The sequence below is a fragment of the Apodemus sylvaticus genome, chromosome 5 (assembly GCF_947179515.1).
Source record: "Apodemus sylvaticus chromosome 5, mApoSyl1.1, whole genome shotgun sequence".
Taxonomy (NCBI): domain Eukaryota; kingdom Metazoa; phylum Chordata; class Mammalia; order Rodentia; family Muridae; genus Apodemus; species Apodemus sylvaticus.
This window is the reverse complement of record NC_067476.1, coordinates 59,560,582-59,572,404: the sequence shown is the minus strand read 5'-3', so window position 1 is coordinate 59,572,404 and position 11,823 is coordinate 59,560,582. Positions and strand designations below refer to the sequence as shown.

The following is an 11,823-nucleotide window of genomic DNA, read 5'->3' as shown; positions in this document are numbered from 1 at the left end:
CTTGAGTTCTTTGTATATATTGGATATTAGCCCTCTATCAGATGTAGGGTTGGTGAAAATCTTTTCCCAATTTGTTGGTTGCTGTTTTGCCCTTTTGACAGTGTCCTTTGCCTTACAGAAACTTTGTAATTTTATGAGATCCCATTTGTCAATTCTTGATCTTAGAGCATAAGCTATTGGTGTTCTGTTCAGGAACTTTTCCCCTGTGCCCATGTCCTCAGGGGTTTTCCCCAGTTTCTTTTCTATTAGTTTCAGTGTGTCTGGTTTTACGTGGAGGTCCTTGATCCATAGATCTAGTGCTTTGGAAACTGCCTAAGTTCTATTCTGTTCAAGTTAAACTTGAATGTACACTTTCTATAGATAAACTAATCTATCATGATAATTCAAACTTTTGGTTCTCAGAGGTCCAATGCCAGTATGTTTGCTGTGCTGTGATTTTTTTCAGTCTTCTTTTCTGTGTTCCTGTGTGTTAAGTGCTCTGTAAGAATAAAGCTGTATGGGTTGATCGAGTTGCATGCACCTTCTTTAAATTCTAGAAAAGTACTATGCCTACAATAGGCAAGAATAATTGTTTTTAGGTAACTGTACTAAATAAACAGACTCAATGGACAATGATAGTACTTTCTTGAATGAATCAGAGACTCTGAGTCTCTAAGACCCTTCCTGGCTCCACCTGTGTGCATGTTCATATCACGCCATCCACACTATCCATGCTTACGCCCATGATTTTCATGGAGGCCCTCCCTAGTCTGTCTACTGTTGGCTCTCCTAGCATAGTCTCAGCAGAAGAGAAAGCCTCCTTCTCTCACCCATAATGGCTTGTTTGGAACAAGAAATGGAACCAAAATAAATTCTTCCTAAGAGTTTTTGAAAAAGCTATCATCAAAGAAATTCTATAATTTCAGAAACACTAGGAAATCACATAAAATTGCAAAGATTTGTAGAATGGCTCATTATAAAGGAAAACTTAAACATGTAGAGAAGTATACCATATTTCTGCTGGGGCTAAAACATGCCAGATTGCTACTATTCTCATTTGCTTGACATTAATCTGTGCATATCATTCACTTTGAAATCATCCAAATCTAAAATGTTTAGTTTACTTGAAAAATTACATGCATAAAAGTAGTTGAGATGAAGCAGATGGATTGATTAAAGTGATAAAATAAAGCTATAAAATAATAGACAATCTACATCAATAAACATCAGCTAATTCTTGGTATGAGACATTATCTAGTTTGGCTCCAAAGTGCTATAGTGCATGAGAACAATAAGCAAAATTGTCTACATTACCTAAATAAAATAATAATAACACATCAATACAAATTTTTAAAAATGGTGAATGGGAGAAGAATATTTACAACCTGTTAGGAGGAAGTTTCCTGAGTTCACCCATCTCAGAAACAAGTTCCACCTTGCTAGCAGGATCAAAATGGAGTTCATATGTCCAGATCCCTGAACCCCACTCCCATTCTGTTTCTTCAGATGTTTCATGTTTTTTCATTAACCAGTGAAGGATGAAAAGAGGGAAGATGACATTATCTAAACTAAGGAATACCAGTCAAAAATAAATGTGTTGCTGGCCTTGACTTAATTGACTACTTGGTCACTCTTTTGTTCTTTTATCACCCTAGATTCTAGGTCAGAGTCCAGGAAAGGACCTGACTGCAAAAGCTGACTCAAGGACCCTGAAACCAGGTGACCCAGATAAGGTCCAGTCACCAGAGTTAACTTCCTTGCTTAACCCCTTGTGTCAACATATGATTGGACAATGAAACAGCTCACTCTGTTCCCCCTTCCTTTGTATTCCCATCCTTTAAAAATGCTGTGTAATCTCTATTTGGGGACACAGTTCAGATACTGAACTGGCCGCCTCTCTGAGAGCTCAGAAAATAAAGCTTCCATTTTTAAGCTTCTGTCATCCAAAGTGAGTTTCCCCTGCTTCAACTCTGAGCCCTACATACCCTGCTTTAAAAAATGGACTTAAATTCAATGTGTGTGTGTGTGTGTGTGTGTGTGTGTGTGTGTGTGAATCAGAAAAGCAAATCTATTGGAGGAAATGGTTATGTTGCATGGGAAGATATGTGAAAAGAAGGCCAATAATCAAGAATCATGTCAAAGATGGTCACCAAAGATGAAAATGAATTCACCTGTGTGATGACACTTAGGCAAACAGCAGGACAGAGGTGATATAAATGGGGGGGGGGGGTAGAAAAATAGGGAGCTAGTAAAAGAGATAATCAACACAGGAGGACAAACAGGGAGGAGAGACAAATAACACAAAATACATTTGATATCTTCTCAAAAACCGTATTATTTTTTATTTATCTAAAAGTATACACATAGTACATATAAGAATTTATACATACATACATACACACAAAAACTACACACAAGCATACACATGTACATACACACATATACACATACACATTACATCATATACATACACATATACACACACATACACATATACACACACTTAATGTGACTATGTTGCTTTGACTGACAAAACTCCCCACGGGAGTCTTATACTATCTAATAAACCCCTAGTGTCAGACTTGAGAAACCTCCATCAGAATTGTCCATCAGAGGAGTCCAAGTGCTTCCCTAAATGATATGTTATGGTTGTTTCCCTTGGTTACCTCTCCAAGGTTGAAGGTAGGTCCCTATGCTGAAGAGATTGCACATATAGAACACAGATCTTGAAATATTTGAAGTAGATTTGATTTAAAAGCTTTCTTCCTGCAGGCTGGCTTTAATATTACTAGAAAATACTATGTAACCTGCCAAGCAAGAGAAGCACTCAATAGTTCTAGTTGTAATATTGATGAACAGCAATGATCAGCATGGCAAGATATCCCTGAAGGTTCAACAGGAGCACTTATGTCTTGACAGCAGCTGACAACTGTCTAATTGGACATAAAGTCCACTGAATAGGGGAGAATTGTGCCTGTATTAAAACACTAGGCGACTTCATGGAACTAGTGTATCTTGAAAGAGAAGTTACCTCCACCTTACCAGACCAACAGAATTCTTAATGCCATTTGATTTTTTAGAGATAAATTTCTATTATTTTTCCATTAATTAATTTATTTATTCACTTTACATCTCAATTATAGTCCTCCCCTCTCCTCTCAGTCCCCTCCCATATAGTTCCTCACCCAACCACCTTTCCTTCACCTCTGAGAAGAGGGAGAATCCTCCTGAGTACCAACCCACCCTAGCATATCAAGTCACTACTGGACTAGGCACATCCTCTGAAGCCAACCAAGACTGCCCAGTTAGGGGAACAGGATCCACAGGCAGACAACAGAGTCAGGTTTAGCCCCTAGTCAGTTGTTAGGTGATCTACTTGAAGACCAAGCAACACATCATATATGTGCAATGGGGAAGAGGATCTAGGTCCAGCCTATGTGTGCTCTTTGGTTGCTGTTTCAGAATCTGGGAGGCCCCAAGGGTCCAGGTTAGTGGACTCTGTTGGCCTTCTTGTGGAGTTTTTATCCCCTCAGGGTCCCTTAATCCTTCCCCCAACTCTTCCACAAGACTCCTCCAGCTCCATCGGACATTTGACGGTGGGTCTCTGCATCTGTTTCAGTCAGCGCCTAGGTGGAGCATCTTAGAGGACAGTTAAGCTTGGATCCTGTTTGCAAGCATAACAGAGTATCATTAATAGTGTCAGGGACTGGTTCCTGTCCATGGGATAGATCTCTTGGGCCAGTCATTGTTTGGCCATTCCCTCAGTCTCTGCCGCAACGTTGTCCCTGCACTTTTTGTAGCCAGGACAAATTTTGGGTGGATGGTTTGGTGGGTGGGTAGTTATCTTTATCCCCCCACTGAGAGTCCTGCCTGGCTATAGGAGATGGGCATTTCAGCTTCTTATCCCCTGCTGCTAGGAGACTCACCTTCATAGACTCCCTAGAGCTTCCCCCCTCTCAGGTTTCTGGCACATCTTAGAGATACCCCCAACCCACTTCATTTCCATCCACTCTCCAAGCCCTCTCTCCCTGGCTTTCCTTATACCTGATACCCCTGCCCTTGCCATCCCCTCTCCCATCCAGTTTCCTCCCTCCATCTACCTCTGATGACTATTTTATTTCTCCTTCTGAGGTAGATTCAAGCATCCTCCCTTGGGCCCTATTCTTTCTTTAACTTCTTTAGGTCTGTGGTTTGTAGCGTAGGTATCCTATACTTTATGACTGATATCCATTTCTAAGTGAGTACACATCATGCATCTCCTTTGGGTCTTGGTTTATACACTCAGGATGATATTTTCTACTTCCATCAATTTACCTGCAAATTTCATAATGTCCTTGGTTTTAATAGATGGAAAGTATCCCATTGTGTCTACATATCCACAGATAAGAGGAGATTTCACCCCTTATTAAAAAAATTTATCCTTACCTTGAACAGAGACCATTATAGAAAACCACAACAGTCATAATACAGAGATCAACCAATTGTGGAGAGTATAGCCCCCACAGATATATCTACAGCATAACTCCTGCACATAAAGTTCAAGGAACATGAAGAAGGGACAGAAAGAGGATTAATATCTAGAAGACTGGGAAATCTGATGGAAGACTGTATCTTCCATACAATGTCAAAGAACCCCACCGAAATGACAAGGAAGCTCCATTCATGATGCCTCAGAAGACTTGAACAGTAAGAACACCAACTGACGTGCTAATGTGGAAAGGGGAAATTTCATGGGTTACACCCCTAGATAAAGCCACAGGCAACTGATGATTGCTGAGAGGGATAATGGCCTCTCCTAGGGAGGAGCATCATAGTGTACTCAACACAAGTACTCAGCCCTAAAATCATGTATACACAGGACACAGTACAAGGACTCAGTAAATCCATTTACTTTATACCAAACTTATATATTTATGCATATATGTGTAAAAACAAAGAAAAAGAGTCCACTGATTTGAGAGCAAATGGGGGTGGATTTTAGGGAAGGAACCCTTGGGAAATGATGTAATTATATTCTATTTCTTAAATATTACTTTAAAATTCATTAGCATTGCCAGTTACTGATAAAAAAAAAATAGTATAAAGACAGAGGATTTCTGTTTCTACTTTTTAGAAAGAAGGTCTCATTGTCTGGACCAGGTTGGCCTCTAACTCAACATGTATCTCAGACTAGGTTCAAAATCCCCTTTTCCCTGCAGAGTGCTTGGAACTTCTACTGAGGTCATGGAATGAGTTTTCTACCATGTTGTCAGTAGTAGTGTGAGTTAACTCAAGGGTTTTGGACGACAAAAACTCTTGTAAACTATTAGAATGCCCAGAAAGAAGGAAATAATAAACAAACTCAACTAACCAAATACACATCAAGTGAGAACTTCACGATTTTATATGAAAAACTTTCCATGCGAGGCATAAATTACAGAGAAAACATATACACTTGAATTATATGTCAGTTATAAATTTGGTCCTTATCCTGTGTGTGCTTCCAATGAATGAATACACATGAGCCAAGTCACACACAAGCCTGCAGATGCACAAAGCTTCCGTCTTTGTGGGACAAGACTACTGCAGAAGCAGCCGGAAGTAGAGGTAACACAGAAGAATTCAAGAAGGAAGGAGAGTACTTATCAGTTTGCATAAACATTGCTTGATTAAAAAAGATAGCAAAAATATTAGGATCATCATCCTTAGGAAAATTTAATATCTATTTTTAAATGAAATGGAAATATACTATGCTTTCTCAGCCCTAGAAAACATTACCTATTACTTGATGTGAGCTATTTTATCAAATAAGAATAGTTCCTTCTTTATCTTCATGTCTCATATAGTTCTTTTTTTCTTTTATTTTTATTAGATATATTCTTCATTTACATTTCAAATGTTGTCCCCTTTCCTGGTTCCCCACCCTGAAAGTCTCATAACCCATCTCCCCTCCCCCTGTTCCCCAATCAACCTTCCCCCACTGCCCTATCCTGGTATTTTCCTACACTGCAGTATCAAGCCTTCCCCAGACCAGGGGCCTCTCCTCCCTTTAATGTCCAACAAGATCATCCTCTGCTGCCTATGTGTCTGGAGCCATGGGTAACACCATGTGTACTCTTTGGTTGATGGCTTTGTTCCTGGGAGCTCTGGGAGTACTGGGTGGCTCATATTGTTCCTCCTGTGTTACTGCAAACCCTTTCAGTTCCATGGGTTCTTTTTCTAGCTCCACCATTGGGGTCCCAGTGCTCATTTCAATGGCTAGCTGAGAGTCGCCCCCTCTGTATTTGTCATGTACTAGCAGAGCCTCCCAGGTGACATCTATATCCAGCTCTAGTCAGCAAGCACTTGTGGGCATCCACAATAGTGTCTGGGTTTTGAAGCTATATATGGGATGGATCCCTAGGTGGGGAAGTCTCTGGATGGTCTTTCCCTCAGACTCTGCTCCACACTTTGTCTCTGTATGTCCTTCTGTGGGTATTTTGTCCCCCTTCTAAGATGGGCAAGAGAATCCACACTTTGTTCTTCCTTCTTCTTGAGCTTCATTTGATATGTGAATTCTTTTGTGATTAGGTTACCTCACTCAGGATGATATTTCCCAGTTCCACCCATTTCCGTTAGGAATTTCATAAATTCATTGTTTTTAATAGCTGAGTAGTATTCCATTGTGTAAATATACCACATTTTCTGTATCCATTCCTCTGTTGAGGAACATTGAGGTTCTTTCCAGCTTCTGGCTATTATAAATAGGGCTGCTATAAACATAGTGGAGCATGTGTCCTTATTACATGTGGGAGAATCCTCTGGGTATATACCCAGGAGTGTTATAACAGGGTCCTCCAGTAGTATTATGCCCAATTTAGTGAGGAACTGTGAAACTGATTTCCAGAATGGTTGCACCAGCTTGCAATCCCACCAGTAGTGGAGGAGTGTTCCTCTTTCTCCACATCCTCTGAAGAATTTGCTGTCCCCTGAGTTTTTGATCCTGGTCATTTTGACTGTTTTGAGGTGAAATCTCAGGGTTGTTTTAAGAATGTTGAACATTTCTTTAGGTGCTTCTCAGGCATTCCATATTCCTCAGGTGAAATTTCTTTGTTTAGCTCTGTATCCCATTTTTAATAGGGTTATTTCGTTCTCTGGAGTCTAACTTCTCGAGTTCTTCATATATTTTAGATATTAGTCCTCTGTCAGATGTACAGTTAGTAAAGATCTTTTCCTAATTTGTTGGTTGCTGTTTTGTCCTATTGACAGTGTCTTTTGCCTTACAGAAACTTTGTAATTTTGTGAGGTGCCATTTGTCAATTCTTGATCTTAGAGCAAAAGCTATTGGTGTTCTGTTCAGGAAATTTTCCCCTGTGCCCATGTGCTCTAGGCTCTTCCCCAGTTTCTTTTATATTAGTTTCAGTGTGTCTGGTTTTATGTGTGTGTGTGGGGGGGTCCTTGATCCACTTGGACTTGAGCTTTGTAAAAGGAGATAAGAATGGATCCATTTGCATTCTTCTGCATGCTAACAGCCAGTTGAACCAGCACCATGTGTTGAAAAAGCTATCTTTTTTCCACTGAATGGTTTTCACTCCTTTGTCAAAGATCAAGTGACCAGAGGTGTGTGGGTTCATTTCTGGGTCTTCAATTCTATTCCATTGATCTACCTGCCTGTCCAATACCATGCAGTTTTTAACACCATTGCTCTGTAGTACTGCTTGAATTCCGGGATACTGATTCCCCCAGAAATTCTTTTATTGTTGAAAATAGTTTTAGCTATCCTGGGTTTTTTTTGTTATTCCATGTGAATGTAAGAATTGCCTTTCTAACTCTATGAAGAATTGAGTTGGGGTTTTGATGGGGATTGCATTGAATCTGTAGATTGCTTTTGGCAGGATGGCAATTTTTACCATATTAATCCTGCCAATCCATGAGCATGGGAAATCTTTCCATCTTCTGAGGCCATCTTCGTTTTCTTTTTTTTCCTCAGAGACTTGACTTTCTTGTCATAAGATCTTTGACTTGTTTAGTTAGACTCACACTAAGATACTTCATCTTGTTTGTGACTATTGTGAAGGGTGTCCTTTCCCTAATTTCTTCCTCAGCCTGTTTATTCTTTGAGTATAGGAAGGCTAGTGATTTGTTTGAGTTAATTTTATATCTGGACACACTGCTGAAGTTGTTTATAAACTGTAGGAGTTCTCTGGTTGAGTTTTTTTTTTTTTTTTTGATTCCTTAAGTATACTATCATATCATCTGCAAATAGAGATAGTTTAACCTCTTCCTTTCCAATTTGTCCAAATTTCCTTTGCCCTCGTTTTGTTTTATAATTGTTCTAGCTAGAACTTCAAGTACTATATTAAATAAATATGGAGAGAGAGAGCAGCTTTTTCTAGTCCATGACTTTAGTGGGATTGCTTCAAGTTTCTCTCCATTTAGTTTAATGCTGGCTACTGGTTTGCTGTATATTGCTTTTACTATGTTTAGGTATGGGCCTTGAATTACTGATCTTTCCAAGACTTTTAACATGAAAGGATGATGAATTTTGTTAAGTGCTTTTTCAGCATCTAAGGAATGACCATGTGGTTTTTTTCCTTTTATTTTGTTTATGTAGTGGATTATATTGATGGCTTTCAATATATTGAACCATCCCTGCATCCCTGGGATGAAACCTACCTGATCTTGGTGAACAATTGTTTTGATGTGTTCTTGGATTTAGTTGGCAAGAATTTTATTGAGTATTTTGGCATGGAAATAAGGGAAATTGGTCTGAAGTTCTCTTTCTTTGTTGGATCTTTGTATGGCTTTGGTATCAGCATAACTGTGGCTTCATAGAACAAGTTGGGTAGTGTTCCTTCTGTTTTTATTTTGTGGAATAGTTTGAAGAGTATTGGTGTTAGGTCTTCTTTGAAGGTCTGATAGAATTCTGCACTAAAACCATCTGGTCCTGTGCTTTTTTTGGCTGGGAGACTTTCACTGACTGCCTTTATTTCTTTAGGGGTTATGAGACTGTTTAGATGGTCTATCTGATCCTGATTTGTCTTTGGTATTTAGTATCTGTCTAGAAAATTGTTCATTTCATCCATATTTTCCAGTTGTGTTGAGTACAGGCTTTTGTAGGAGGATCTGATGATTTTTTTTTAAATATCCTCGGTTTCTGTTGTTATATCTCCCTTTTCATTTCTGATTTTGTTAGTTTGGATACTGTCTCTGTGCCTTTTGGTTAGTTTGGCTAGAAGTTTATCTATATTGTTGTTTTTCTCAAAGAACCAGCTCCTGGTTTTGTCCATTCTTTCTATAGTTCTTTTTGTTTCTACTTGGTTGATCTCAGCCCTGAGTTTGATGATTTCCTGTCATCTACTCCTCATGGGTGTATTAGCTTCTTTCTGTTCTAGAGCTTTCAGGAGTGCTGTTAAGCTGCTAGTGTATGCTCTCTCCCGCTTCTTTTTGGAGGCACTCAGAGCTATGAATTTTCCTCTTAACACTGCTTTCATTATGTCCCATAAATTTGGGTATGTTGTGCCTTCGTTTTCATTAAATTCTAAAAAGTCTTTGATTTCTTTCCTTATTTCTTCCTTGACCAAGGTATCATTGAGTAGAACATTTTTCAGTTTCCATGAGTATGTGGGCTTTCTGTTGTTTTTGTTGCTATTGAAGACCACCCTTACTCCATAGTGATCTCATTGGAGGCATGGGACTAGTTCAATCTTCTTATTTCCATTGAGGTCTATTTTGTGACAAGTTATATGGTTAGTTTGGGAGGAAGTACCATGAGGTGTTGAGGAGAAGGTATATTCTTTTCATTTAGGATGAAATGTTCTCTATATATATCTCTTAAATCCATTTGGTCCAAAATTTCTGTTAGTTTCACTGTGTCTCTGTTTATTTTGTGCTTCCCTGATCTGTCCATTGATGAGAATGGGGTGTTGAAGTCACCCATAATTATTGTGTGAGTTGCAATGTGTGCTTTGAGCTTTAGTAAAGTTTCTCTTATAAATAATGGTGCCCTTGAATTTGGAGCATAGATGTTCAGAATTAAGAGTTCTTCTTGGTAGATTTTTCCTTTGATAAGTATGAAGTGTCCTTCTGTGTCTTTTTTGATGACTTTTGGTTGAAAGTCAATTTTATCCAATATTAGAATGGCTACTTCAACTCATTTCCTGGAACCATTTGCTTGGAAAATTGTTTTCCAGCCTTTTACTCTGAGGTAGTGTTTTTCTTTGGCACTGAGGTGTGTTAACTGTATGCAGCAAAATGCTGGGTCCTGTTTACGTATCCAGTCTATTAGTCTATGTCTTTTTATTGGGGAATTGAATCCATTGATGTTAAGAGATATTAAGGAATAGTGGTTGTTGTTCCCTTGTTATTTTTAATGTAATTTTTATGTTTATGTGGTTATCTTCTTTTGGGTTTGTTGAAATAAGATTACTTTCTTGCTTTTTCTAGGGTGTAGTTGCCCTCCTTATATTGGTGCTTTCCATCTATTTTTTTTTTTTTGTAGGGCTGATTTTGTGGAAACGTTGTGTAAATTTGGTTTTATCATGGAATATCTTGGTTTCTCTATCTATGGTGATTGAGAGTTTTGCTGGGTATATTAGTCTGGGCTGGCATTTGTGTTATCTTAAAGTCCGAATGAGATCTACCGAGAATCTTCTTGCTTTCATGGTCTCTGGTGAAAAGTCTGGTTTAATTCTGATTGGTCTTCCTTTATATGTTACCTGGCCTTTTCCCCTTACTGCTTTTAATATTCTTTCTTTGTTTATTACATTTTGTGTTTTGATTATTATATGATGGGAGGAATTTCTGTTCTGGTCCAGTCTGTTGGGAGTTCTGTAGGCTTCTTGCATGTTCATGGGCATCTCACTCTTTAGGTTCGGGATGTTTTCTTCTATAATTTTGTTGAATAATTTACTGGCCCTTTAAGTTGTTTATCTTTGCTCTCTTGTATAACTATAATCCTTAGGTTTGGTCTTCTCAATGAATCCTGGATCTCCTGAATGTTTTGGGTTACATGCCTTTTACATTTTGCATTTTCTTTGACTATTAAGTCAATGCTTTCTATGGTTATCTTCAGCACCTGAGATTCTTTCTTCTATCTCTTGTATTTTGTTGTTGACATTTTTATCTATGACTCCTGATTTCTTTCCAAGGTTTTCTATCTCCAAAGTTGTCTCCCTTTGTGATTTCTTTGTTCTTTCTACTTCTGTTTTTAGATCCTGGATGGTTTTTGTTCAGTTCCTTCACTTGTTTGTTTGTGTTTTCCTGTAATTCTTTAAGGGATTTTTGTGTTTCCTCTTTAAGGGCTTCTACCTGTTGACCCATGTTCTCCTGTATTTCTTTAAGAGATTTTTGTGTTTGCTTTTTAAGGGCTTTTCCCTGTTGACTCATGTTCTCCTATATTTCATTAAGGGAGTTATTTATATCCTTCTTGAAATCCTCTATCAGCATCATGAGATGCGATTTTAAATCCAGATCTTGCTTTTCTTGTTGGGGTATCCAGGACTTGCTGTTGTGGAAGAGCTTGGCTCAGTTGGTGCCATGCTGCCTTGGTTTCTGTTAGTAATGTTCTTGCATTTGCCTTTTGCCATCTGGGGATCTCTTGTGTTAGCTGGTGTTACTGTCTCTGGTGGTAGCTTGTCTGTCATGCAAGCCTCTGTATCTGTGCTCCTGGGAGAGCTGTTCTCTCTGTGTACACAGGTATGTAGGTACTCCTGAGAGACCAGCTCTCTTATGGTTGTTTTTTGGTATGTAACTCTGTGGCCCCAATCAGTTCTGGGTGTGGGCAGAAATCAAACGACTCCTGTCCCAGGTTCTTGTATCCTCAGGGTTTCTGGCTGCTTCCTCTTAGCCACAGAGGTGGTCCCACCTGTGCTGACTGTCCTCTCT

General features: G+C 38.9%; 1 long non-coding RNA gene across 1 annotated transcript in view; it reads right to left on the bottom strand.

The window, feature by feature from the left end:
- The window catches only part of LOC127685513 (uncharacterized), a 47,249-nt gene that overhangs the window by 16,850 nt on the left and 18,576 nt on the right, over window positions 1-11,823 (bottom strand). The window lies entirely within an intron of this gene.